Genomic DNA, 23,821 nt, shown 5'->3' on the forward strand with positions numbered 1-23,821 from the left:
AGTCTATATTATTGTGAAAATCAACAGCTCATTAGAAAATCAAATCCCAATTTGTGTTTTTAAAATCCCATACTTTTTTTGAATCCCACGCCTCACTTGCTAACACTCTCTAAACAACTGTAGCACATACATTAGGACATAGATATATAGATCTTTTTGCCAGCCAAGTGGCAGTGAACCCTTCTCAATTCATTTGTGTTAGGATATGGTACACCATTAGCAATTAAGCCAGCTGATTAGTTGAGAGCGGAAGGGTTATGTTACAATTAATGGGAATAATAAAAACGATGAATAGCATATTTACCATCCTCATTTTAGCCAATTCCTACCAGTTCAGCAATAGTAAAGTTGAGACCCTTATGCTCAAACGCACTTTCACACAAATTCAGAAGTCTAAAAAAATGCCAATTTCTTTAATCTTAACATCTTAGTTTACAGTAGGGCATCCTGTCTACCCTACTACACATTTAATTACCAAGATGAATGTATCCTACTGCTGAATAGGCAACAGAGTGGCCCTCATGTCAGACAACATCTTGTTTTTGCTTTATGATGTCCGTTTGCTAGGCAACAGAATGGCCCTCAGGTCAGACAACATTCTTGCTTTAGATTTATGACGTCAGAGCACCAGTGGACCAATTGTCCTTGTGGAAGCTGACCACACAGGAGGATGAGATTTCAGAAGTTATGCAGTAGGTTACTATCCGTGTTTGTAAGGCAAGTAGGAGGGGGAATGGTAAAGGATGCTGAACCACTTAAAGCATAGCGGCCTTTTTGAAAGTGGGCTGGGGATACAAAAATAGAGATTATCCCTAATACCAATCCATCTGGAGTATCAGAGCCCAACATGCAAAGTGCAGGGGAAGGTTAAATGAGTTTTGTTCTTTGAGAAGGAAACACTATAGTTCTAAAGTGAGATAGTGCATTTCAACCTCAAAGGCAGCAAATTCCTCAAAGGGAACATTGCTAGCACCAGGATCTAAAGCAGGCTTTAGTAGTGTTGAAGGTTTGTTAACTATCATGACCAACACAATGTGATCCATATTACTTCCTTATTGACAGAAAATATATTCAGGCACAGGCTCCCACTAGAAGGTAATGAGGAAATTCAAATGCTGTGAACGTCTTTTTAATGCCTAAAGGAATGATTGTGAGTTTTACTTGCCATATAATTTGGTGAATTGATGCCGTATGCCGGAAGACTTGCTTTTTTTTTTCCTTCAGTCTCGGCAAGGCAGAGAAATTCTGTGGTGAAACACTGCCACTGCTGGCCATTCAGTATAATCTGCAGATGGAAAAGTCCACTGTTAGCACAATTTTTATAAAGGGTAAACAGATCAATAGTATGGAGTCTATATTATTGTGAAAATCAACAGCTCATTAGAAAATCAAATCCCAATTTGTGTTTTTAAAATCCCATACTTTTTTTGAATCCCACGCCTCACTTGCTAACACTCTCTAAACAACTGTAGCACATACATTAGGACATAGATATATAGATCTTTTTGCCAGCCAAGTGGCAGTGAACCCTTCTCAATTCATTTGTGTTAGGATATGGTACACCATTAGCAATTAAGCCAGCTGATTAGTTGAGAGCGGAAGGGTTATGTTACAATTAATGGGAATAATAAAAACGATGAATAGCATATTTACCATCCTCATATTAGCCAATTCCTACCAGTTCAGCAATAGTAAAGTTGAGACCCTTATGCTCAAACGCACTTTCACACAAATTCAGAAGTCTAAAAAAATGCCAATTTCTTTAATCTTAACATCTTAGTTTACAGTAGGGCATCCTGTCTACCCTACTACTCATTTAATTACCAAGATGAATGTATCCTACTGCTGAATAGGCAACAGAGTGGCCCTCATGTCAGACAACATCTTGTTTTTGCTTTATGATGTCCGTTTGCTAGGCAACAGAATGGCCCTCAGGTCAGACAACATTCTTGCTTTAGATTTATGACGTCAGAGCACCAGTGGACCAATTGCCCTTGTGGAAGCTGACCACACAGGAGGATGAGATTTCAGAAGTTATGCAGTAGGTTACTATCCGTGTTTGTAAGGCAAGTAGGAGGGGGAATGGTAAAGGATGCTGAACCACTTAAAGCATAGCGGCCTTTTTGAAAGTGGGCTGGGGATACAAAAATAGAGATTATCCCCAATACCAATCCATCTTGAGTATCAGAGCCCAACATGCAAAGTGCAGGGGAAGGTTAAATGAGTTTTGTTCTTTGAGAAGGAAACACTATAGTTCTAAAGTGAGATAGTGCATTTCAACCTCAAAGGCAGCAAATTCCTCAAAGGGAACATTGCTAGCACCAGGATCTAAAGCAGGCTTTAGTAGTGTTGAAGGTTTGTTAACTATCATGACCAACACAATGTGATCCATATTACTTCCTTATTGACAGAAAATATATTCAGGCACAGGCTCCCACTAGAAGGTAATGAGGAAATTCAAATGCTGTGAACGTCTTTTTAATGCCTAAAGGAATGATTGTGAGTTTTACTTGCCATATAATTTGGTGAATTGATGCCGTATGCCGGAAGACTTGCTTTTTTTTTTCCTTCAGTCTCGGCAAGGCAGAGAAATTCTGTGGTGAAACACTGCCACTGCTGGCCATTCAGTATAATCTGCAGATGGAAAAGTCCACTGTTAGCACAATTTTTATAAAGGGTAAACAGATCAATAGTATGGAGTCTATATTATTGTGAAAATCAACAGCTCATTAGAAAATCAAATCCCAATTTGTGTTTTTAAAATCCCATACTTTTTTTGAATCCCACGCCTCACTTGCTAACACTCTCTAAACAACTGTAGCACATACATTAGGACATAGATATATAGATCTTTTTGCCAGCCAAGTGGCAGTGAACCCTTCTCAATTCATTTGTGTTAGGATATGGTACACCATTAGCAATTAAGCCAGCTGATTAGTTGAGAGCGGAAGGGTTATGTTACAATTAATGGGAATAATAAAAACGATGAATAGCATATTTACCATCCTCATATTAGCCAATTCCTACCAGTTCAGCAATAGTAAAGTTGAGACCCTTATGCTCAAACGCACTTTCACACAAATTCAGAAGTCTAAAAAAATGCCAATTTCTTTAATCTTAACATCTTAGTTTACAGTAGGGCATCCTGTCTACCCTACTACTCATTTAATTACCAAGATGAATGTATCCTACTGCTGAATAGGCAACAGAGTGGCCCTCATGTCAGACAACATCTTGTTTTTGCTTTATGATGTCCGTTTGCTAGGCAACAGAATGGCCCTCAGGTCAGACAACATTCTTGCTTTAGATTTATGACGTCAGAGCACCAGTGGACCAATTGCCCTTGTGGAAGCTGACCACACAGGAGGATGAGATTTCAGAAGTTATGCAGTAGGTTACTATCCGTGTTTGTAAGGCAAGTAGGAGGGGGAATGGTAAAGGATGCTGAACCACTTAAAGCATAGCGGCCTTTTTGAAAGTGGGCTGGGGATACAAAAATAGAGATTATCCCCAATACCAATCCATCTTGAGTATCAGAGCCCAACATGCAAAGTGCAGGGGAAGGTTAAATGAGTTTTGTTCTTTGAGAAGGAAACACTATAGTTCTAAAGTGAGATAGTGCATTTCAACCTCAAAGGCAGCAAATTCCTCAAAGGGAACATTGCAAGCACCAGGATCTAAAGCAGGCTTTAGTAGTGTTGAAGGTTTGTTAACTATCATGACCAACACAATGTGATCCATATTACTTCCTTATTGACAGAAAATATATTCAGGCACAGGCTCCCACTAGAAGGTAATGAGGAAATTCAAATGCTGTGAACGTCTTTTTAATGCCTAAAGGAATGATTGTGAGTTTTACTTGCCATATAATTTGGTGAATTGATGCCGTATGCCGGAAGACTTGCTTTTTTTTTTTTCCTTCAGTCTCGGCAAGGCAGAGAAATTCTGTGGTGAAACACTGCCACTGCTGGCCATTCAGTATAATCTGCAGATGGAAAAGTCCACTGTTAGCACAATTTTTATAAAGGATAAACAGATCAATAGTATGGAGTCTATATTATTGTGAAAATCAACAGCTCATTAGAAAATCAAATCCCAATTTGTGTTTTTAAAATCCCATACTTTTTTTGAATCCCACGCCTCACTTGCTAACACTCTCTAAACAACTGTAGCACATACATTAGGACATAGATATATAGATCTTTTTGCCAGCCAAGTGGCAGTGAACCCTTCTCAATTCATTTGTGTTAGGATATGGTACACCATTAGCAATTAAGCCAGCTGATTAGTTGAGAGCGGAAGGGTTATGTTACAATTAATGGGAATAATAAAAACGATGAATAGCATATTTACCATCCTCATTTAGCCAATTCCTACCAGTTCAGCAATAGTAAAGTTGAGACCCTTATGCTCAAACGCACTTTCACACAAATTCAGAAGTCTAAAAAAATGCCAATTTCTTTAATCTTAACATCTTAGTTTACAGTAGGGCATCCTGTCTACCCTACTACACATTTAATTACCAAGATGAATGTATCCTACTGCTGAATAGGCAACAGAGTGGCCCTCATGTCAGACAACATCTTGTTTTTGCTTTATGATGTCCGTTTGCTAGGCAACAGAATGGCCCTCAGGTCAGACAACATTCTTGCTTTAGATTTATGACGTCAGAGCACCAGTGGACCAATTGTCCTTGTGGAAGCTGACCACACAGGAGGATGAGATTTCAGAAGTTATGCAGTAGGTTACTATCCGTGTTTGTAAGGCAAGTAGGAGGGGGAATGGTAAAGGATGCTGAACCACTTAAAGCATAGCGGCCTTTTTGAAAGTGGGCTGGGGATACAAAAATAGAGATTATCCCTAATACCAATCCATCTGGAGTATCAGAGCCCAACATGCAAAGTGCAGGGGAAGGTTACATGAGTTTTGTTCTTTGAGAAGGAAACACTATAGTTCTAAAGTGAGATAGTGCATTTCAACCTCAAAGGCAGCAAATTCCTCAAAGGGAACATTGCAAGCACCAGGATCTAAAGCAGGCTTTAGTAGTGTTGAAGGTTTGTTAACTATCATGACCAACACAATGTGATCCATATTACTTCCTTATTGACAGAAAATATATTCAGGCACAGGCTCCCACTAGAAGGTAATGAGGAAATTCAAATGCTGTGAACGTCTTTTTAATGCCTAAAGGAATGATTGTGAGTTTTACTTGCCATATAATTTGGTGAATTGATGCCGTATGCCGGAAGACTTGCTTTTTTTTTTTTCCTTCAGTCTCGGCAAGGCAGAGAAATTCTGTGGTGAAACACTGCCACTGCTGGCCATTCAGTATAATCTGCAGATGGAAAAGTCCACTGTTAGCACAATTTTTATAAAGGGTAAACAGATCAATAGTATGGAGTCTATATTATTGTGAAAATCAACAGCTCATTAGAAAATCAAATCCCAATTTGTGTTTTTAAAATCCCATACTTTTTTTGAATCCCACGCCTCACTTGCTAACACTCTCTAAACAACTGTAGCACATACATTAGGACATAGATATATAGATCTTTTTGCCAGCCAAGTGGCAGTGAACCCTTCTCAATTCATTTGTGTTAGGATATGGTACACCATTAGCAATTAAGCCAGCTGATTAGTTGAGAGCGGAAGGGTTATGTTACAATTAATGGGAATAATAAAAACGATGAATAGCATATTTACCATCCTCATTTTAGCCAATTCCTACCAGTTCAGCAATAGTAAAGTTGAGACCCTTATGCTCAAACGCACTTTCACACAAATTCAGAAGTCTAAAAAAATGCCAATTTCTTTAATCTTAACATCTTAGTTTACAGTAGGGCATCCTGTCTACCCTACTACTCATTTAATTACCAAGATGAATGTATCCTACTGCTTAATAGGCAACAGAGTGGCCCTCATGTCAGACAACATCTTGTTTTTGCTTTATGATGTCCGTTTGCTAGGCAACAGAATGGCCCTCAGGTCAGACAACATCCTTGCTTTAGATTTATGACATCAGAGCACCAGTGGACCAATTGTCCTTGTGGAAGCTGACCACACAGGAGGATGAGATTTCAGAAGTTATGCAGTAGGTTACTATCCGTGTTTGTAAGGCAAGTAGGAGGGGGGAATGGTAAAGGATGCTGAACCACTTAAAGCATAGCGGCCTTTTTGAAAGTGGGCTGGGGATACAAAAATAGAGATTATCCCTAATACCAATCCATCTGGAGTATCAGAGCCCAACATGCAAAGTGCAGGGGAAGGTTAAATGAGTTTTGTTCTTTGAGAAGGAAACACTATAGTTCTAAAGTGAGATAGTGCATTTCAACCTCAAAGGCAGCAAATTCCTCAAAGGGAACATTGCTAGCACCAGGATCTAAAGCAGGCTTTAGTAGTGTTGAAGGTTTGTTAACTATCATGACCAACACAATGTGATCCATATTACTTCCTTATTGACAGAAAATATATTCAGGCACAGGCTCCCACTAGAAGGTAATGAGGAAATTCAAATGCTGTGAACGTCTTTTTAATGCCTAAAGGAATGATTGTGAGTTTTACTTGCCATATAATTTGGTGAATTGATGCCGTATGCCGGAAGACTTGCTTTTTTTTTTTCCTTCAGTCTCGGCAAGGCAGAGAAATTCTGTGGTGAAACACTGCCACTGCTGGCCATTCAGTATAATCTGCAGATGGAAAAGTCCACTGTTAGCACAATTTTTATAAAGGGTAAACAGATCAATAGTATGGAGTCTATATTATTGTGAAAATCAACAGCTCATTAGAAAATCAAATCCCAATTTGTGTTTTTAAAATCCCATACTTTTTTTGAATCCCACGCCTCACTTGCTAACACTCTCTAAACAACTGTAGCACATACATTAGGACATAGATATATAGATCTTTTTGCCAGCCAAGTGGCAGTGAACCCTTCTCAATTCATTTGTGTTAGGATATGGTACACCATTAGCAATTAAGCCAGCTGATTAGTTGAGAGCGGAAGGGTTATGTTACAATTAATGGGAATAATAAAAACGATGAATAGCATATTTACCATCCTCATTTTAGCCAATTCCTACCAGTTCAGCAATAGTAAAGTTGAGACTCTTATGCTCAAACGCACTTTCACACAAATTCAGAAGTCTAAAAAAATGCCAATTTCTTTAATCTTAACAACTTAGTTTACAGTAGGGCATCCTGTCTACCCTACTACTCATTTAATTACCAAGATGAATGTATCCTACTGCTTAATAGGCAACAGAGTGGCCCTCATGTCAGACAACATCTTGTTTTTGCTTTATGATGTCCGTTTGCTAGGCAACAGAATGGCCCTCAGGTCAGACAACATTCTTGCTTTAGATTTATGACGTCAGAGCAATTGTCCTTGTGGAAGCTGACCACACAGGAGGATGAGATTTCAGAAGTTATGCAGTAGGTTACTATCCGTGTTTGTAAGGCAAGTAGGAGGGGGAATGGTAAAGGATGCTGAACCACTTAAAGCATAGCGGCCTTTTTGAAAGTGGGCTGGGGATACAAAAATAGAGATTATCCCCAATACCAATCCATCTTGAGTATCAGAGCCCAACATGCAAAGTGCAGGGGAAGGTTAAATGAGTTTTGTTCTTTGAGAAGGAAACACTATAGTTCTAAAGTGAGATAGTGCATTTCAACCTCAAAGGCAGCAAATTCCTCAAAGGGAACATTGCAAGCACCAGGATCTAAAGCAGGCTTTAGTAGTGTTGAAGGTTTGTTAACTATCATGACCAACACAATGTGATCCATATTACTTCCTTATTGACAGAAAATATATTCAGGCACAGGCTCCCACTAGAAGGTAATGAGGAAATTCAAATGCTGTGAACGTCTTTTTAATGCCTAAAGGAATGATTGTGAGTTTTACTTGCCATATAATTTGGTGAATTGATGCCGTATGCCGGAAGACTTGCTTTTTTTTTTTTCCTTCAGTCTCGGCAAGGCAGAGAAATTCTGTGGTGAAACACTGCCACTGCTGGCCATTCAGTATAATCTGCAGATGGAAAAGTCCACTGTTAGCACAATTTTTATAAAGGGTAAACAGATCAATAGTATGGAGTCTATATTATTGTGAAAATCAACAGCTCATTAGAAAATCAAATCCCAATTTGTGTTTTTAAAATCCCATACTTTTTTTGAATCCCACGCCTCACTTGCTAACACTCTCTAAACAACTGTAGCACATACATTAGGACATAGATATATAGATCTTTTTGCCAGCCAAGTGGCAGTGAACCCTTCTCAATTCATTTGTGTTAGGATATGGTACACCATTAGCAATTAAGCCAGCTGATTAGTTGAGAGCGGAAGGGTTATGTTACAATTAATGGGAATAATAAAAACGATGAATAGCATATTTACCATCCTCATTTTAGCCAATTCCTACCAGTTCAGCAATAGTAAAGTTGAGACCCTTATGCTCAAACGCACTTTCACACAAATTCAGAAGTCTAAAAAAATGCCAATTTCTTTAATCTTAACATCTTAGTTTACAGTAGGGCATCCTGTCTACCCTACTACTCATTTAATTACCAAGATGAATGTATCCTACTGCTTAATAGGCAACAGAGTGGCCCTCATGTCAGACAACATCTTGTTTTTGCTTTATGATGTCCGTTTGCTAGGCAACAGAATGGCCCTCAGGTCAGACAACATCCTTGCTTTAGATTTATGACATCAGAGCACCAGTGGACCAATTGTCCTTGTGGAAGCTGACCACACAGGAGGATGAGATTTCAGAAGTTATGCAGTAGGTTACTATCCGTGTTTGTAAGGCAAGTAGGAGGGGGGAATGGTAAAGGATGCTGAACCACTTAAAGCATAGCGGCCTTTTTGAAAGTGGGCTGGGGATACAAAAATAGAGATTATCCCTAATACCAATCCATCTGGAGTATCAGAGCCCAACATGCAAAGTGCAGGGGAAGGTTAAATGAGTTTTGTTCTTTGAGAAGGAAACACTATAGTTCTAAAGTGAGATAGTGCATTTCAACCTCAAAGGCAGCAAATTCCTCAAAGGGAACATTGCTAGCACCAGGATCTAAAGCAGGCTTTAGTAGTGTTGAAGGTTTGTTAACTATCATGACCAACACAATGTGATCCATATTACTTCCTTATTGACAGAAAATATATTCAGGCACAGGCTCCCACTAGAAGGTAATGAGGAAATTCAAATGCTGTGAACGTCTTTTTAATGCCTAAAGGAATGATTGTGAGTTTTACTTGCCATATAATTTGGTGAATTGATGCCGTATGCCGGAAGACTTGCTTTTTTTTTTTTCCTTTAGTCTCGGCAAGGCAGAGAAATTCTGTGGTGAAACACTGCCACTGCTGGCCATTCAGTATAATCTGCAGATGGAAAAGTCCACTGTTAGCACAATTTGTATAAAGGGTAAACAGATCAATAGTATGGAGTCTATATTATTGTGAAAATCAACAGCTCATTAGAAAATCAAATCCCAATTTGTGTTTTTAAAATCCCATACTTTTTTTGAATCCCACGCCTCACTTGCTAACACTCTCTAAACAACTGTAGCACATACATTAGGACATAGATATATAGATCTTTTTGCCAGCCAAGTGGCAGTGAACCCTTCTCAATTCATTTGTGTTAGGATATGGTACACCATTAGCAATTAAGCCAGCTGATTAGTTGAGAGCGGAAGGGTTATGTTACAATTAATGGGAATAATAAAAACGATGAATAGCATATTTACCATCCTCATTTTAGCCAATTCCTACCAGTTCAGCAATAGTAAAGTTGAGACCCTTATGCTCAAACGCACTTTCACACAAATTCAGAAGTCTAAAAAAATGCCAATTTCTTTAATCTTAACATCTTAGTTTACAGTAGGGCATCCTGTCTACCCTACTACACATTTAATTACCAAGATGAATGTATCCTACTGCTGAATAGGCAACAGAGTGGCCCTCATGTCAGACAACATCTTGTTTTTGCTTTATGATGTCCGTTTGCTAGGCAACAGAATGGCCCTCAGGTCAGACAACATTCTTGCTTTAGATTTATGACGTCAGAGCACCAGTGGACCAATTGTCCTTGTGGAAGCTGACCACACAGGAGGATGAGATTTCAGAAGTTATGCAGTAGGTTACTATCCGTGTTTGTAAGGCAAGTAGGAGGGGGAATGGTAAAGGATGCTGAACCACTTAAAGCATAGCGGCCTTTTTGAAAGTGGGCTGGGGATACAAAAATAGAGATTATCCCTAATACCAATCCATCTGGAGTATCAGAGCCCAACATGCAAAGTGCAGGGGAAGGTTAAATGAGTTTTGTTCTTTGAGAAGGAAACACTATAGTTCTAAAGTGAGATAGTGCATTTCAACCTCAAAGGCAGCAAATTCCTCAAAGGGAACATTGCTAGCACCAGGATCTAAAGCAGGCTTTAGTAGTGTTGAAGGTTTGTTAACTATCATGACCAACACAATGTGATCCATATTACTTCCTTATTGACAGAAAATATATTCAGGCACAGGCTCCCACTAGAAGGTAATGAGGAAATTCAAATGCTGTGAACGTCTTTTTAATGCCTAAAGGAATGATTGTGAGTTTTACTTGCCATATAATTTGGTGAATTGATGCCGTATGCCGGAAGACTTGCTTTTTTTTTTTCCTTCAGTCTCGGCAAGGCAGAGAAATTCTGTGGTGAAACACTGCCACTGCTGGCCATTCAGTATAATCTGCAGATGGAAAAGTCCACTGTTAGCACAATTTTTATAAAGGGTAAACAGATCAATAGTATGGAGTCTATATTATTGTGAAAATCAACAGCTCATTAGAAAATCAAATCCCAATTTGTGTTTTTAAAATCCCATACTTTTTTTGAATCCCACGCCTCACTTGCTAACACTCTCTAAACAACTGTAGCACATACATTAGGACATAGATATATAGATCTTTTTGCCAGCCAAGTGGCAGTGAACCCTTCTCAATTCATTTGTGTTAGGATATGGTACACCATTAGCAATTAAGCCAGCTGATTAGTTGAGAGCGGAAGGGTTATGTTACAATTAATGGGAATAATAAAAACGATGAATAGCATATTTACCATCCTCATTTTAGCCAATTCCTACCAGTTCAGCAATAGTAAAGTTGAGACTCTTATGCTCAAACGCACTTTCACACAAATTCAGAAGTCTAAAAAAATGCCAATTTCTTTAATCTTAACAACTTAGTTTACAGTAGGGCATCCTGTCTACCCTACTACTCATTTAATTACCAAGATGAATGTATCCTACTGCTTAATAGGCAACAGAGTGGCCCTCATGTCAGACAACATCTTGTTTTTGCTTTATGATGTCCGTTTGCTAGGCAACAGAATGGCCCTCAGGTCAGACAACATTCTTGCTTTAGATTTATGACGTCAGAGCAATTGTCCTTGTGGAAGCTGACCACACAGGAGGATGAGATTTCAGAAGTTATGCAGTAGGTTACTATCCGTGTTTGTAAGGCAAGTAGGAGGGGGAATGGTAAAGGATGCTGAACCACTTAAAGCATAGCGGCCTTTTTGAAAGTGGGCTGGGGATACAAAAATAGAGATTATCCCCAATACCAATCCATCTTGAGTATCAGAGCCCAACATGCAAAGTGCAGGGGAAGGTTAAATGAGTTTTGTTCTTTGAGAAGGAAACACTATAGTTCTAAAGTGAGATAGTGCATTTCAACCTCAAAGGCAGCAAATTCCTCAAAGGGAACATTGCAAGCACCAGGATCTAAAGCAGGCTTTAGTAGTGTTGAAGGTTTGTTAACTATCATGACCAACACAATGTGATCCATATTACTTCCTTATTGACAGAAAATATATTCAGGCACAGGCTCCCACTAGAAGGTAATGAGGAAATTCAAATGCTGTGAACGTCTTTTTAATGCCTAAAGGAATGATTGTGAGTTTTACTTGCCATATAATTTGGTGAATTGATGCCGTATGCCGGAAGACTTGCTTTTTTTTTTTTCCTTCAGTCTCGGCAAGGCAGAGAAATTCTGTGGTGAAACACTGCCACTGCTGGCCATTCAGTATAATCTGCAGATGGAAAAGTCCACTGTTAGCACAATTTTTATAAAGGGTAAACAGATCAATAGTATGGAGTCTATATTATTGTGAAAATCAACAGCTCATTAGAAAATCAAATCCCAATTTGTGTTTTTAAAATCCCATACTTTTTTTGAATCCCACGCCTCACTTGCTAACACTCTCTAAACAACTGTAGCACATACATTAGGACATAGATATATAGATCTTTTTGCCAGCCAAGTGGCAGTGAACCCTTCTCAATTCATTTGTGTTAGGATATGGTACACCATTAGCAATTAAGCCAGCTGATTAGTTGAGAGCGGAAGGGTTATGTTACAATTAATGGGAATAATAAAAACGATGAATAGCATATTTACCATCCTCATTTTAGCCAATTCCTACCAGTTCAGCAATAGTAAAGTTGAGACCCTTATGCTCAAACGCACTTTCACACAAATTCAGAAGTCTAAAAAAATGCCAATTTCTTTAATCTTAACATCTTAGTTTACAGTAGGGCATCCTGTCTACCCTACTACACATTTAATTACCAAGATGAATGTATCCTACTGCTGAATAGGCAACAGAGTGGCCCTCATGTCAGACAACATCTTGTTTTTGCTTTATGATGTCCGTTTGCTAGGCAACAGAATGGCCCTCAGGTCAGACAACATTCTTGCTTTAGATTTATGACGTCAGAGCACCAGTGGACCAATTGTCCTTGTGGAAGCTGACCACACAGGAGGATGAGATTTCAGAAGTTATGCAGTAGGTTACTATCCGTGTTTGTAAGGCAAGTAGGAGGGGGAATGGTAAAGGATGCTGAACCACTTAAAGCATAGCGGCCTTTTTGAAAGTGGGCTGGGGATACAAAAATAGAGATTATCCCTAATACCAATCCATCTGGAGTATCAGAGCCCAACATGCAAAGTGCAGGGGAAGGTTAAATGAGTTTTGTTCTTTGAGAAGGAAACACTATAGTTCTAAAGTGAGATAGTGCATTTCAACCTCAAAGGCAGCAAATTCCTCAAAGGGAACATTGCTAGCACCAGGATCTAAAGCAGGCTTTAGTAGTGTTGAAGGTTTGTTAACTATCATGACCAACACAATGTGATCCATATTACTTCCTTATTGACAGAAAATATATTCAGGCACAGGCTCCCACTAGAAGGTAATGAGGAAATTCAAATGCTGTGAACGTCTTTTTAATGCCTAAAGGAATGATTGTGAGTTTTACTTGCCATATAATTTGGTGAATTGATGCCGTATGCCGGAAGACTTGCTTTTTTTTTTTTTTCTTCAGTCTCGGCAAGGCAGAGAAATTCTGTGGTGAAACACTGCCACTGCTGGCCATTCAGTATAATCTGCAGATGGAAAAGTCCACTGTTAGCACAATTTTTATAAAGGGTAAACAGATCAATAGTATGGAGTCTATATTATTGTGAAAATCAACAGCTCATTAGAAAATCAAATCCCAATTTGTGTTTTTAAAATCCCATACTTTTTTTGAATCCCACGCCTCACTTGCTAACACTCTCTAAACAACTGTAGCACATACATTAGGACATAGATATATAGATCTTTTTGCCAGCCAAGTGGCAGTGAACCCTTCTCAATTCATTTGTGTTAGGATATGGTACACCATTAGCAATTAAGCCAGCTGATTAGTTGAGAGCGGAAGGGTTATGTTACAATTAATGGGAATAATAAAAACGATGAATAGCATATTTACCATCCTCATTTTAGCCAATTCCTACCAGTTCAGCAATAGTAAAGTTGAGACCCTTATGCTCAAACGCACTTTCACACAAATTCAGAAGTCTAAAAAAATGCCAATTTCTTTAATCTTAACATCTTAGTTTACAGTAGGGCATCCTGTCTACCCTACTACACATTTAATTACCAAGATGAATGTATCCTACTGCTGAATAGGCAACAGAGTGGCCCTCATGTCAGACAACATCTTGTTTTTGCTTTATGATGTCCGTTTGCTAGGCAACAGAATGGCCCTCAGGTCAGACAACATTCTTGCTTTAGATTTATGACGTCAGAGCACCAGTGGACCAATTGTCCTTGTGGAAGCTGACCACACAGGAGGATGAGATTTCAGAAGTTATGCAGTAGGTTACTATCCGTGTTTGTAAGGCAAGTAGGAGGGGGAATGGTAAAGGATGCTGAACCACTTAAAGCATAGCGGCCTTTTTGAAAGTGGGCTGGGGATACAAAAATAGAGATTATCCCTAATACCAATCCATCTGGAGTATCAGAGCCCAACATGCAAAGTGCAGGGGAAGGTTAAATGAGTTTTGTTCTTTGAGAAGGAAACACTATAGTTCTAAAGTGAGATAGTGCATTTCAACCTCAAAGGCAGCAAATTCCTCAAAGGGAACATTGCTAGCACCAGGATCTAAAGCAGGCTTTAGTAGTGTTGAAGGTTTGTTAACTATCATGACCAACACAATGTGATCCATATTACTTCCTTATTGACAGAAAATATATTCAGGCACAGGCTCCCACTAGAAGGTAATGAGGAAATTCAAATGCTGTGAACGTCTTTTTAATGCCTAAAGGAATGATTGTGAGTTTTACTTGCCATATAATTTGGTGAATTGATGCCGTATGCCGGAAGACTTGCTTTTTTTTTTTTTTCTTCAGTCTCGGCAAGGCAGAGAAATTCTGTGGTGAAACACTGCCACTGCTGGCCATTCAGTATAATCTGCAGATGGAAAAGTCCACTGTTAGCACAATTTTTATAAAGGGTAAACAGATCAATAGTATGGAGTCTATATTATTGTGAAAATCAACAGCTCATTAGAAAATCAAATCCCAATTTGTGTTTTTAAAATCCCATACTTTTTTTGAATCCCACGCCTCACTTGCTAACACTCTCTAAACAACTGTAGCACATACATTAGGACATAGATATATAGATCTTTTTGCCAGCCAAGTGGCAGTGAACCCTTCTCAATTCATTTGTGTTAGGATATGGTACACCATTAGCAATTAAGCCAGCTGATTAGTTGAGAGCGGAAGGGTTATGTTACAATTAATGGGAATAATAAAAACGATGAATAGCATATTTACCATCCTCATTTTAGCCAATTCCTACCAGTTCAGCAATAGTAAAGTTGAGACCCTTATGCTCAAACGCACTTTCACACAAATTCAGAAGTCTAAAAAAATGCCAATTTCTTTAATCTTAACATCTTAGTTTACAGTAGGGCATCCTGTCTACCCTACTACACATTTAATTACCAAGATGAATGTATCCTACTGCTGAATAGGCAACAGAGTGGCCCTCATGTCAGACAACATCTTGTTTTTGCTTTATGATGTCCGTTTGCTAGGCAACAGAATGGCCCTCAGGTCAGACAACATTCTTGCTTTAGATTTATGACATCAGAGCACCAGTGGACCAATTGTCCTTGTGGAAGCTGACCACACAGGAGGATGAGATTTCAGAAGTTATGCAGTAGGTTACTATCCGTGTTTGTAAGGCAAGTAGGAGGGGGAATGGTAAAGGATGCTGAACCACTTAAAGCATAGCGGCCTTTTTGAAAGTGGGCTGGGGATACAAAAATAGAGATTATCCCCAATACCAATCCATCTTGAGTATCAGAGCCCAACATGCAAAGTGCAGGGGAAGGTTAAATGAGTTTTGTTCTTTGAGAAGGAAACACTATAGTTCTAAAGTGAGATAGTGCATTTCAACCTCAAAGGCAGCAAATTCCTCAAAGGGAACATTGCAAGCACCAGGATCTAAAGCAGGCTTTAGTAGTGTTGAAGGTTTGTTAACTATCATGACCAACACAATGTGATCCATATTACTTCCTTATTGACAGAAAATATATTCAGGCACAGGCTCCCACTAGAAGGTAATGAGGAAATTCAAATGCTGTGAACGTCTTTTTAATGCCTAAAGGAATGATTGTGAGTTTTACTTGCCATATAATTTGGTGAATTGATGCCGTATGCCGGAAGACTTGCTTTTTTTTTTTTCCTTCAGTCTCGGCAAGGCAGAGAAATTCTGTGGTGAAACACTGCCACTGCTGGCCATTCAGTATAATCTGCAGATGGAAAAGTCCACTGTTAGCACAATTTTTATAAAGGGTAAACAGATCAATAGTATGGAGTCTATATTATTGTGAAAATCAACAGCTCATTAGAAAATCAAATCCCAATTTGTGTTTTTAAAATCCCATACTTTTTTTGAATCCCACGCCTCACTTGCTAACACTCTCTAAACAACTGTAGCACATACATTAGGACATAGATATATAGATCTTTTTGCCAGCCAAGTGGCAGTGAACCCTTCTCAATTCATTTGTGTTAGGATATGGTACACCATTAGCAATTAAGCCAGCTGATTAGTTGAGAGCGGAAGGGTTATGTTACAATTAATGGGAATAATAAAAACGATGAATAGCATATTTACCATCCTCATTTTAGCCAATTCCTACCAGTTCAGCAATAGTAAAGTTGAGACCCTTATGCTCAAACGCACTTTCACACAAATTCAGAAGTCTAAAAAAATGCCAATTTCTTTAATCTTAACATCTTAGTTTACAGTAGGGCATCCTGTCTACCCTACTACTCATTTAATTACCAAGATGAATGTATCCTACTGCTTAATAGGCAACAGAGTGGCCCTCATGTCAGACAACATCTTGTTTTTGCTTTATGATGTCCGTTTGCTAGGCAACAGAATGGCCCTCAGGTCAGACAACATCCTTGCTTTAGATTTATGACATCAGAGCACCAGTGGACCAATTGTCCTTGTGGAAGCTGACCACACAGGAGGATGAGATTTCAGAAGTTATGCAGTAGGTTACTATCCGTGTTTGTAAGGCAAGTAGGAGGGGGGAATGGTAAAGGATGCTGAACCACTTAAAGCATAGCGGCCTTTTTGAAAGTGGGCTGGGGATACAAAAATAGAGATTATCCCTAATACCAATCCATCTGGAGTATCAGAGCCCAACATGCAAAGTGCAGGGGAAGGTTAAATGAGTTTTGTTCTTTGAGAAGGAAACACTATAGTTCTAAAGTGAGATAGTGCATTTCAACCTCAAAGGCAGCAAATTCCTCAAAGGGAACATTGCTAGCACCAGGATCTAAAGCAGGCTTTAGTAGTGTTGAAGGTTTGTTAACTATCATGACCAACACAATGTGATCCATATTACTTCCTTATTGACAGAAAATATATTCAGGCACAGGCTCCCACTAGAAGGTAATGAGGAAATTCAAATGCTGTGAACGTCTTTTTAATGCCTAAAGGAATGATTGTGAGTTTTACTTGCCATATAATTTGGTGAATTGATGCCGTATGCCGGAAGACTTGCTTTTTTTTTTTTCCTTTAGTCTCGGCAAGGCAGAGAAATTCTGTGGTGAAACACTGCCACTGCTGGCCATTCAGTATAATCTGCAGATGGAAAAGTCCACTGTTAGCACAATTTGTATAAAGGGTAAACAGATCAATAGTATGGAGTCTATATTATTGTGAAAATCAACAGCTCATTAGAAAATCAAATCCCAATTTGTGTTTTTAAAATCCCATACTTTTTTTGAATCCCACGCCTCACTTGCTAACACTCTCTAAACAACTGTAGCACATACATTAGGACATAGATATATAGATCTTTTTGCCAGCCAAGTGGCAGTGAACCCTTCTCAATTCATTTGTGTTAGGATATGGTACACCATTAGCAATTAAGCCAGCTGATTAGTTGAGAGCGGAAGGGTTATGTTACAATTAATGGGAATAATAAAAACGATGAATAGCATATTTACCATCCTCATTTTAGCCAATTCCTACCAGTTCAGCAATAGTAAAGTTGAGACCCTTATGCTCAAACGCACTTTCACACAAATTCAGAAGTCTAAAAAAATGCCAATTTCTTTAATCTTAACATCTTAGTTTACAGTAGGGCATCCTGTCTACCCTACTACACATTTAATTACCAAGATGAATGTATCCTACTGCTGAATAGGCAACAGAGTGGCCCTCATGTCAGACAACATCTTGTTTTTGCTTTATGATGTCCGTTTGCTAGGCAACAGAATGGCCCTCAGGTCAGACAACATTCTTGCTTTAGATTTATGACGTCAGAGCACCAGTGGACCAATTGTCCTTGTGGAAGCTGACCACACAGGAGGATGAGATTTCAGAAGTTATGCAGTAGGTTACTATCCGTGTTTGTAAGGCAAGTAGGAGGGGGAATGGTAAAGGATGCTGAACCACTTAAAGCATAGCGGCCTTTTTGAAAGTGGGCTGGGGATACAAAAATAGAGATTATCCCTAATACCAATCCATCTGGAGTATCAGAGCCCAACATGCAAAGTGCAGGGGAAGGTTAAATGAGTTTTGTTCTTTGAGAAGGAAACACTATAGTTCTAAAGTGAGATAGTGCATTTCAACCTCAAAGGCAGCAAATTCCTCAAAGGGAACATTGCTAGCACCAGGATCTAAAGCAGGCTTTAGTAGTGTTGAAGGTTTGTTAACTATCATGACCAACACAATGTGATCCATATTACTTCCTTATTGACAGAAAATATATTCAGGCACAGGCTCCCACTAGAAGGTAATGAGGAAATTCAAATGCTGTGAACGTCTTTTTAATGCCTAAAGGAATGATTGTGAGTTTTACTTGCCATATAATTTGGTGAATTGATGCCGTATGCCGGAAGACTTGCTTTTTTTTTTTCCTTCAGTCTCGGCAAGGCAGAGAAATTCTGTGGTGAAACACTGCCACTGCTGGCCATTCAGTATAATCTGCAGATGGAAAAGTCCACTGTTAGCACAATTTTTATAAAGGGTAAACAGATCAATAGTATGGAGTCTATATTATTGTGAAAATCAACAGCTCATTAGAAAATCAAATCCCAATTTGTGTTTTTAAAATCCCATACTTTTTTTGAATCCCACGCCTCACTTGCTAACACTCTCTAAACAACTGTAGCACATACATTAGGACATAGATATATAGATCTTTTTGCCAGCCAAGTGGCAGTGAACCCTTCTCAATTCATTTGTGTTAGGATATGGTACACCATTAGCAATTAAGCCAGCTGATTAGTTGAGAGCGGAAGGGTTATGTTACAATTAATGGGAATAATAAAAACGATGAATAGCATATTTACCATCCTCATTTTAGCCAATTCCTACCAGTTCAGCAATAGTAAAGTTGAGACTCTTATGCTCAAACGCACTTTCACACAAATTCAGAAGTCTAAAAAAATGCCAATTTCTTTAATCTTAACAACTTAGTTTACAGTAGGGCATCCTGTCTACCCTACTACTCATTTAATTACCAAGATGAATGTATCCTACTGCTTAATAGGCAACAGAGTGGCCCTCATGTCAGACAACATCTTGTTTTTGCTTTATGATGTCCGTTTGCTAGGCAACAGAATGGCCCTCAGGTCAGACAACATTCTTGCTTTAGATTTATGACGTCAGAGCAATTGTCCTTGTGGAAGCTGACCACACAGGAGGATGAGATTTCAGAAGTTATGCAGTAGGTTACTATCCGTGTTTGTAAGGCAAGTAGGAGGGGGAATGGTAAAGGATGCTGAACCACTTAAAGCATAGCGGCCTTTTTGAAAGTGGGCTGGGGATACAAAAATAGAGATTATCCCCAATACCAATCCATCTTGAGTATCAGAGCCCAACATGCAAAGTGCAGGGGAAGGTTAAATGAGTTTTGTTCTTTGAGAAGGAAACACTATAGTTCTAAAGTGAGATAGTGCATTTCAACCTCAAAGGCAGCAAATTCCTCAAAGGGAACATTGCAAGCACCAGGATCTAAAGCAGGCTTTAGTAGTGTTGAAGGTTTGTTAACTATCATGACCAACACAATGTGATCCATATTACTTCCTTATTGACAGAAAATATATTCAGGCACAGGCTCCCACTAGAAGGTAATGAGGAAATTCAAATGCTGTGAACGTCTTTTTAATGCCTAAAGGAATGATTGTGAGTTTTACTTGCCATATAATTTGGTGAATTGATGCCGTATGCCGGAAGACTTGCTTTTTTTTTTTTCCTTCAGTCTCGGCAAGGCAGAGAAATTCTGTGGTGAAACACTGCCACTGCTGGCCATTCAGTATAATCTGCAGATGGAAAAGTCCACTGTTAGCACAATTTTTATAAAGGGTAAACAGATCAATAGTATGGAGTCTATATTATTGTGAAAATCAACAGCTCATTAGAAAATCAAATCCCAATTTGTGTTTTTAAAATCCCATACTTTTTTTGAATCCCACGCCTCACTTGCTAACACTCTCTAAACAACTGTAGCACATACATTAGGACATAGATATATAGATCTTTTTGCCAGCCAAGTGGCAGTGAACCCTTCTCAATTCATTTGTGTTAGGATATGGTACACCATTAGCAATTAAGCCAGCTGATTAGTTGAGAGCGGAAGGGTTATGTTACAATTAATGGGAATAATAAAAACGATGAATAGCATATTTACCATCCTCATTTTAGCCAATTCCTACCAGTTCAGCAATAGTAAAGTTGAGACCCTTATGCTCAAACGCACTTTCACACAAATTCAGAAGTCTAAAAAAATGCCAATTTCTTTAATCTTAACATCTTAGTTTACAGTAGGGCATCCTGTCTACCCTACTACTCATTTAATTACCAAGATGAATGTATCCTACTGCTTAATAGGCAACAGAGTGGCCCTCATGTCAGACAACATCTTGTTTTTGCTTTATGATGTCCGTTTGCTAGGCAACAGAATGGCCCTCAGGTCAGACAACATCCTTGCTTTAGATTTATGACATCAGAGCACCAGTGGACCAATTGTCCTTGTGGAAGCTGACCACACAGGAGGATGAGATTTCAGAAGTTATGCAGTAGGTTACTATCCGTGTTTGTAAGGCAAGTAGGAGGGGGGAATGGTAAAGGATGCTGAACCACTTAAAGCATAGCGGCCTTTTTGAAAGTGGGCTGGGGATACAAAAATAGAGATTATCCCTAATACCAATCCATCTGGAGTATCAGAGCCCAACATGCAAAGTGCAGGGGAAGGTTAAATGAGTTTTGTTCTTTGAGAAGGAAACACTATAGTTCTAAAGTGAGATAGTGCATTTCAACCTCAAAGGCAGCAAATTCCTCAAAGGGAACATTGCTAGCACCAGGATCTAAAGCAGGCTTTAGTAGTGTTGAAGGTTTGTTAACTATCATGACCAACACAATGTGATCCATATTACTTCCTTATTGACAGAAAATATATTCAGGCACAGGCTCCCACTAGAAGGTAATGAGGAAATTCAAATGCTGTGAACGTCTTTTTAATGCCTAAAGGAATGATTGTGAGTTTTACTTGCCATATAATTTGGTGAATTGATGCCGTATGCCGGAAGACTTGCTTTTTTTTTTTTCCTTTAGTCTCGGCAAGGCAGAGAAATTCTGTGGTGAAACACTGCCACTGCTGGCCATTCAGTATAATCTGCAGATGGAAAAGTCCACTGTTAGCACAATTTGTATAAAGGGTAAACAGATCAATAGTATGGAGTCTATATTATTGTGAAAATCAACAGCTCATTAGAAAATCAAATCCCAATTTGTGTTTTTAAAATCCCATACTTTTTTTGAATCCCACGCCTCACTTGCTAACACTCTCTAAACAACTGTAGCACATACATTAGGACATAGATATATAGATCTTTTTGCCAGCCAAGTGGCAGTGAACCCTTCTCAATTCATTTGTGTTAGGATATGGTACACCATTAGCAATTAAGCCAGCTGATTAGTTGAGAGCGGAAGGGTTATGTTACAATTAATGGGAATAATAAAAACGATGAATAGCATATTTACCATCCTCATTTTAGCCAATTCCTACCAGTTCAGCAATAGTAAAGTTGAGACCCTTATGCTCAAACGCACTTTCACACAAATTCAGAAGTCTAAAAAAATGCCAATTTCTTTAATCTTAACATCTTAGTTTACAGTAGGGCATCCTGTCTACCCTACTACACATTTAATTACCAAGATGAATGTATCCTACTGCTGAATAGGCAACAGAGTGGCCCTCATGTCAGACAACATCTTGTTTTTGCTTTATGATGTCCGTTTGCTAGGCAACAGAATGGCCCTCAGGTCAGACAACATTCTTGCTTTAGATTTATGACGTCAGAGCACCAGTGGACCAATTGTCCTTGTGGAAGCTGACCACACAGGAGGATGAGATTTCAGAAGTTATGCAGTAGGTTACTATCCGTGTTTGTAAGGCAAGTAGGAGGGGGAATGGTAAAGGATGCTGAACCACTTAAAGCATAGCGGCCTTTTTGAAAGTGGGCTGGGGATACAAAAATAGAGATTATCCCTAATACCAATCCATCTGGAGTATCAGAGCCCAACATGCAAAGTGCAGGGGAAGGTTAAATGAGTTTTGTTCTTTGAGAAGGAAACACTATAGTTCTAAAGTGAGATAGTGCATTTCAACCTCAAAGGCAGCAAATTCCTCAAAGGGAACATTGCTAGCACCAGGATCTAAAGCAGGCTTTAGTAGTGTTGAAGGTTTGTTAACTATCATGACCAACACAATGTGATCCATATTACTTCCTTATTGACAGAAAATATATTCAGGCACAGGCTCCCACTAGAAGGTAATGAGGAAATTCAAATGCTGTGAACGTCTTTTTAATGCCTAAAGGAATGATTGTGAGTTTTACTTGCCATATAATTTGGTGAATTGATGCCGTATGCCGGAAGACTTGCTTTTTTTTTTTCCTTCAGTCTCGGCAAGGCAGAGAAATTCTGTGGTGAAACACTGCCACTGCTGGCCATTCAGTATAATCTGCAGATGGAAAAGTCCACTGTTAGCACAATTTTTATAAAGGGTAAACAGATCAATAGTATGGAGTCTATATTATTGTGAAAATCAACAGCTCATTAGAAAATCAAATCCCAATTTGTGTTTTTAAAATCCCATACTTTTTTTGAATCCCACGCCTCACTTGCTAACACTCTCTAAACAACTGTAGCACATACATTAGGACATAGATATATAGATCTTTTTGCCAGCCAAGTGGCAGTGAACCCTTCTCAATTCATTTGTGTTAGGATATGGTACACCATTAGCAATTAAGCCAGCTGATTAGTTGAGAGCGGAAGGGTTATGTTACAATTAATGGGAATAATAAAAACGATGAATAGCATATTTACCATCCTCATTTTAGCCAATTCCTACCAGTTCAGCAATAGTAAAGTTGAGACTCTTATGCTCAAACGCACTTTCACACAAATTCAGAAGTCTAAAAAAATGCCAATTTCTTTAATCTTAACAACTTAGTTTACAGTAGGGCATCCTGTCTACCCTACTACTCATTTAATTACCAAGATGAATGTATCCTACTGCTTAATAGGCAACAGAGTGGCCCTCATGTCAGACAACATCTTGTTTTTGCTTTATGATGTCCGTTTGCTAGGCAACAGAATGGCCCTCAGGTCAGACAACATTCTTGCTTTAGATTTATGACGTCAGAGCAATTGTCCTTGTGGAAGCTGACCACACAGGAGGATGAGATTTCAGAAGTTATGCAGTAGGTTACTATCCGTGTTTGTAAGGCAAGTAGGAGGGGGAATGGTAAAGGATGCTGAACCACTTAAAGCATAGCGGCCTTTTTGAAAGTGGGCTGGGGATACAAAAATAGAGATTATCCCCAATACCAATCCATCTTGAGTATCAGAGCCCAACATGCAAAGTGCAGGGGAAGGTTAAATGAGTTTTGTTCTTTGAGAAGGAAACACT

At 38.9% G+C, this 23,821-nt stretch overlaps 1 protein-coding gene across 1 annotated transcript in view; it reads right to left on the bottom strand.

The window, feature by feature from the left end:
• The window catches only part of LOC147748898 (uncharacterized), a 71,609-nt gene that overhangs the window by 41,995 nt on the left and 5,793 nt on the right, over positions 1-23,821 (bottom strand). Inside the window, exons 6-22 of the mRNA XM_086936495.1 lie at positions 22,747-22,867; positions 21,396-21,517; positions 20,044-20,165; positions 18,705-18,825; positions 17,354-17,475; positions 16,002-16,123; positions 14,650-14,772; positions 13,298-13,420; positions 11,947-12,068; positions 10,608-10,728; positions 9,257-9,378; positions 7,905-8,026; positions 6,566-6,686; positions 5,214-5,335; positions 3,864-3,985; positions 2,515-2,634; positions 1,166-1,285 (exon numbers count right to left, since the gene is read on the bottom strand). The gene's annotated coding sequence lies outside the window, so the exon portion shown is untranslated. The remainder of the gene's footprint in view (positions 1-1,165; positions 1,286-2,514; positions 2,635-3,863; positions 3,986-5,213; positions 5,336-6,565; positions 6,687-7,904; positions 8,027-9,256; positions 9,379-10,607; positions 10,729-11,946; positions 12,069-13,297; positions 13,421-14,649; positions 14,773-16,001; positions 16,124-17,353; positions 17,476-18,704; positions 18,826-20,043; positions 20,166-21,395; positions 21,518-22,746; positions 22,868-23,821) is intronic.

This window comes from Lissotriton vulgaris, chromosome 1_1, assembly GCF_964263255.1.
Source record: "Lissotriton vulgaris chromosome 1_1, aLisVul1.2, whole genome shotgun sequence".
Lineage (NCBI taxonomy): Eukaryota > Metazoa > Chordata > Amphibia > Caudata > Salamandridae > Lissotriton > Lissotriton vulgaris.